The sequence below is a fragment of the Salmo salar genome, chromosome 06, assembly GCF_965601325.2.
Source record: "Salmo salar chromosome 06, fSalSal1, whole genome shotgun sequence".
Classification (NCBI taxonomy): Eukaryota; Metazoa; Chordata; class Actinopteri; order Salmoniformes; family Salmonidae; genus Salmo; species Salmo salar.
Window position 1 is genome coordinate 79385001 of NC_138296.1, and position 6040 is coordinate 79391040.

The following is a 6040-nucleotide window of genomic DNA, read 5'->3' on the forward strand; positions in this document are numbered from 1 at the left end:
GTGGTCCCATGGTGTTTATACTTGCGTACTATTGTTTGTACAGATGAACGTGGTACCGACAAGGGGTTGGAAATTGCTCCCAAGGATGAACCAGACTTGTGGAGGTCTACAATTTTTTTCTGAGGTCTTGGCTGATTTCTTTTGATTTTCCCAGTGCAAAGAGGCACTGAGTTTGAAGGTAGGCCTTGAAATGCATCCACAGGTACACCTCCAATTGACTCAGATGATGTCAATTAGCCCATCAGAAGCTTCTAAATCAGTTTCTGGAATTTTCCAAAGTGTTTAAAGGCACAGTCAACTTAGTGTATGTAAACTTCTGACCCACTGGAATTGTGATACAGTGAATTATAAGTGAAATAATCTGTCTGTAAACAATTGTTGGAAAAATTACTTGTGTCATGCACAAGGTAGATGTCCTAACCGACTTGCCAAAACTATAGTTTGTTAACTAGAAATTTGTGGAGTGGTTGAAAAACTAGTTTTAATGACTCCAACCTAAGTTTATGTAAACTTCCGACTTCAACCGTATTTGCTATGAGGGGTGAACTGCCCCAATGAAATCGCTGGATTTTATTGCATACATTTTAACAGCACAAAGTAAATGTACTGTCACGTGTCGCTCAAATGTGCGCTCAGTCAGAACTTCTGGGTCTGGTATCTCTCACAATGAGTCTCTTGTGCCAGACGGCTTACACGGAACCCAAACCGGCTGTGCGCATGCGCCATCGTGTGCATACATTTATTTTGTCCCCCTACACCAAACGCGATCACTACACGCAGGTTAAAATATCAAAACAAACTCTGAACCGATGACAATAATTTGGGGACAGGTCGAAAAGCATTAAACATTTATGGCAATTTAGCTAGTTAGCTTGCACTTGCTATCTAATTTGTCCTATTTAGCTAGCTTGCTGTTGCTAGTTAATTTGTCCTGGGATATAAACATTAGGTTGTTATTTTACCTGAAATGCACAAGGTCCTCTACTCTGCTCTACAATTAATCTACACATAAAAACGGTCAACTGAATCCTTTCTAGTCATCTCTCCTCCTTCCAGGCTTTTTCATCATTTAACTTATATGGTGATTGGCATCTAAACTTTCATAGTATTACCACGACAACCGGCAACAGTTCATCTTTCAATCACCCACGTGGGTGTAAGCAATGAGGAGATGGCACGAGGGTACCTGCTTCTATAAACCAATGAGGAGATGGGAGAGGCAGGACTTGCATCGTGATCTGCATCAGAAATAGGAATGACTTCTATTTTAGCCCTTGGCAACGCAGACGCTCGTTGACGCCCGCGAGCGATGTGGTCAGCCTATTATTCCATCCCTTTACTTAGATTTGTGTGTATTAGGTAGTTGTTGTGGAATTGTTAGATATTGCTGCACTGTCGTAACTAGAAGCACAAGCATTTCGCTACACTCGCAATAACATCTGTTAACCATGTGTATGTGACCAATAACATTTGATTTGATTTTGATTTGAAGTCATTTAGGGTCTCAACTTACTATTCAGAGTAAGAATAGTAGAATACACCAGGTGCAACTTCAACATTCCTGTATAAACTATTAAACCTGTAAATGTAAACTACATTTCCCAGAAAACCTAAAGAACTCCATGCAGGTGACGACGCCTCAGTTCAATGCATAGTTATACTGGAATGAGCTTCTTTTTTTTTTTTCCTTTTATTTAACTAGGCAAGTCAGTTAAGAACAAATTCTTATTTTCAATGACTGCCTAGGAACAGTGGGTTAACTGCCTTGTTCAGGGGCAGAACAACAGATTTGTACCTTGTTAGCTCGGAGATTCGATCTTGCAACCTTTCAGTTACTAGTCCAACACTCTAACCACTAGCCTAGCTTGCATGATGAACCTGACTAGTTGGTTAATCCCTGATTTCTCTTGGAGCCCTTCAGTATGAGCTATAGGAGAGGATTAACTCTATCTCCCTAATGGTGAACTTAATGTGACGCCAAAAAGTGAGTTACAGTATGAAAGAAAATAGCTCTAAATGTGACTCTCAGTGGTAATGGGAGTCATATCTTGGAGCCAGAGAATAAATTGGAGATACAGAAATATGAAGCGTTTATGCAGAACTTCACCCTTTTCAGAGAGCCCAGTATTTGGAACAAATTACATACAATAAAGACCCTTACAATTATTTGATGTGCTAGTTTTACTGTATTAAAAGTCATGGAATGATTGATAGCATATCATTCTTTCTGAGTAGCTGTTTTCAAGGAGTAGGCTATTAAACGATGATTTATGGAGTAGTAAAGCAGAATCATGACATCATCCCAAGATGACAAAATTGCTTGTCCATTTTTACAACACATGTTCCCTGTTGTCTCTTGATAGTGACATATATAAAAACAGTCATACTTTACCTGAGCAGGTTTTAAACGGAACAGAAGAGAGGCCAATATCTGCGAGACGCCGACACTGTGCATCTTGAAGGAAAATGTTGTCCTTTTTTTGTAGTCAAATTGTTTAAAAGAAAAATAGACTAGGCTAAATTTCACAAAACTGAGCGGCAGTGACAGTCGTGAGTCACGGTGAAGAGATGTGACCATTATCACGCGTTGTAGAAATGAGGACCGATTGAGCGCACCTCCGATGACCATCGCTGACCGTGAAGATCTGTCAGAGGAGAATTGACTTTTTGTTGGATCGGCTACCTACTATATTGCGGCGCTTGGACATAATCCAAAAGTGATAAGTGAAGTTATGTGCAGCTAAATGTTTGTCAGTCCACCTTGATGCTTATCACTTGTAGTTTTTTATGTGCAGTTTAATACAGCTAATGTGGTGTAATTATAAGTGATAGAGGATGATATTTGAGGAGGAGATACAGGAAGAGATGCAGTATGTCTCCATATATCAGTCCCCCCCTCACACTAAAGCCAGATTGATGACCTTCAGCATCTAAAGATTATCATCATTATTTATCTTAACAGATAATGAATTCATTATGATAATGAACTGGATTTGGTGCTTTTCCAAGTGCTCAAATCACTTCATAAGGGAGGAAAGCACCCCTTACATCCACTACCAATACAGTATTCTCCCACTGGGCAAAAACTGTCTGAATCAATATTTTTTTGTCATTTCAACCCCAAAAAATCAATGTGATGATGTTGAATCAACATGGAAACTGATTGGATTTGAAAAAAGTAATCAACATCAAAAAATGTTTTACCCAACCCAAGTCACCATGGTGACTTTTCACCTAAATCCAATGACATGGAGACTTTTAACCTAAATCCAATGACATGGTGACTTTTCACCTAAATCCAATGACATGGTGACTGTTAACCTAAATCCAATGACATGGAGACTTTTAACCTAAATCCAATGACATGGTGACTGTTAACCTAAATCCAATGACATGGTGACTGTTAACCTAAATCCAATGACATGGTGACTGTTAACCTAAATCCAATGACATGGAGACTTTTAACCTAAATCCAATGACATGGTGACTGTTAACCTAAATCCAATGACATGGTGACTTTTCACCTAAATCCAATGACATGGTGACTGTTAACCTAAATCCAATGACATGGTGACTTTTAACCTAAATCCAATGACATGGTGACTTTTAACCTAAATCCAGTGACATGGTGACTGTTAACCTAAATCCAATGACATGGTGACTTTTAACCTAAATCCAATGACATGGTGACTGTTAAGCTAAATCCAATGACATGGTGACTGTTAACCTAAATCCAATGACATGGTGACTGTTAACCTAAATCCAATGACATGGTGACTTTTAACCTAAATCCAATGACATGGTGACTTTTAACCTAAATCCAATGACATGGTGACTTTTAACCTAAATCCAATGACATGGTGACTTTTTTGTGGTTGAATTCACATTAGTTGACCACTCAGCCAAATTTAATTCAAAACTAGATGTTAAACTGACGTCTGTGGGCTCAGAATAAAAGTTTTTACCACCCTAGTTAGAGTTTGCTGGTGCTTCTGACCCTGTGGCAGCAGCTAGTCTATAAAGTGGATGAAGATGAGTAGAACCCTGCAATAGACACAAACATTATCTGTCTGGACAACACTCTGCGGGCCAGTGTACATAAAACATCGACTTGGGGTGTGCAACTCATAGGCCATGCTACTCACACCTTAGGAGAGATATTACCTTCCATCTCCATTCATGATAATGGTACAGCCCTGTTATTAGTTGAAAAAACAACTCTCACACTGATGATGGTGATTACAGTACTGGTAGTGATTCTGTGCAATCATCATTTCTGTTATTAAAACCAGAGTGATTGACAACGAGTTAATTAGGGAGGTTTGTTTTGAATGTGTCTGGAGGAGAGACAAGCAGCGTAGAAGATTCCCTCCCTCTTTCTCCCTATCCTCCATCCTTCCCTCTATCCATACCTCCCTCTCTCTATCCCTCCCTCCCTCCTTTTCTCTATACCTCCCTCTTTTTCTCCCTCCCTCCCTCCCTCCCTCCCTCCCTCCCTCCCTCCCTCCCTCCCTCTCTCCTTATCTCTATCCTTCCCTCCCTCCTTATCTCTATCCTTCCCTCCCTCCTTATCTTTATCCTTCCCTCCCTCCTTATCTCTTGCTCTCTCTCGCTCTCTCTCTCCATTATTCTCTCCCTTCCTCCCCCTCGCATCTCACTCTTCTCACATAACACTTACTCTGGGGAGTTGAATCACTTACTCTGGGGTGTTAAATCACTTACTCTGAGGAGTTGAATCACTTACTCTGGGGGTTAGTACCGTTTGGTTAGTATGCAGGATTGGTAAACTAGATACAGGATTGGTAGACTAGACACTGTTATACTTCAGTTCTATACCCATCTCCATATCTGAGAGAGAGTTTCCCAAGAAGTACTTAGTCAGATTTCTCCCAACATGGAGAGGCTCAGGGAGAGAACAGTAGTGTGACTGTTGTGTGGTCTGGCTCAGTGATGTCATGCTGGGTTCACTGCCACTAACATACAGTAGATGGTCCTGTAGGGCTGCAGGGGAGACCCCAACAGAGATAGCTCCGGGGAAGCCTTAAGAGAGTGAGGGAGACAGGGACGGTGGGTGTTTGTGTGTCCGCAATTGGTGTGTGCGTGTACAGGCAGAGATTAAGTCAAACTGGGGATACTCTGAGCTATATCAGATTTCCCAGTCTCTGCCAGCCTCTGGGCCCAGCTGCATTTTGGGTAATGACGCCACACCAGTTCCCAGACACACACAGTAACAACCGCCTAAACAGTTTATGATTTGGGACCTCTGAGGCACACTTTGGTTTCACTATGGCGCCTCCTTGTTGTACTCAAAACCTACCTGCCCGGCCAGCCAGAATTACCTACCAATGTCCATATTGGATCCATAATCCACTAGACTGGGACCAGGCCAGATCATACAGGTTCATTCAGGATTGATTTAAGAATAGTCACTCACAGGCACATGGTGATCTCAGCTGTATGATTACTAGTCATTGTGGGATTGGGGAATGTGTGTGTGTAAACTGATATGGGCCAAGGAGGATAGAAGACCTTGAATCAAATACAGCCACATTTCATGTATTCCAGTTCTGACTGCCGTCCTTTATTCATGCCAGAAATGGATGATAATTCATGTTTTAAACATAGTACACACATTAAATGATTTGCAGGTACTGGTTTAAAAAAAATGAACTATTGAAATAGAGAATAGATACCCGCACACTTGTCAAAGCTCACGTTACAACCCAAAATGACAAAGACCTTTGTGTCAGTGTTGCACAATGAAACAACGTGAGCATTCATTAGTGTGCAGGCATCTTCTCTTTATTTCATAATTCATGTGTCAGACTAATGGCACTCCATACCAGAGCAGCCAGTGACTGTGTCAGAGAAGAGACTACTTCCGCCCAGGTAGTTCAGAGATCTGCGTGTGCTGCTCAGCCTGTTATTTCTTATAAGCATGATACAACTGGTGATTACTTTGGCCTGGTGTTCATTACTTTGAAAGTGACAGTGCTGGGAAATACCCATAAACCATCTTCAAACAATCCTCCTGACTGCT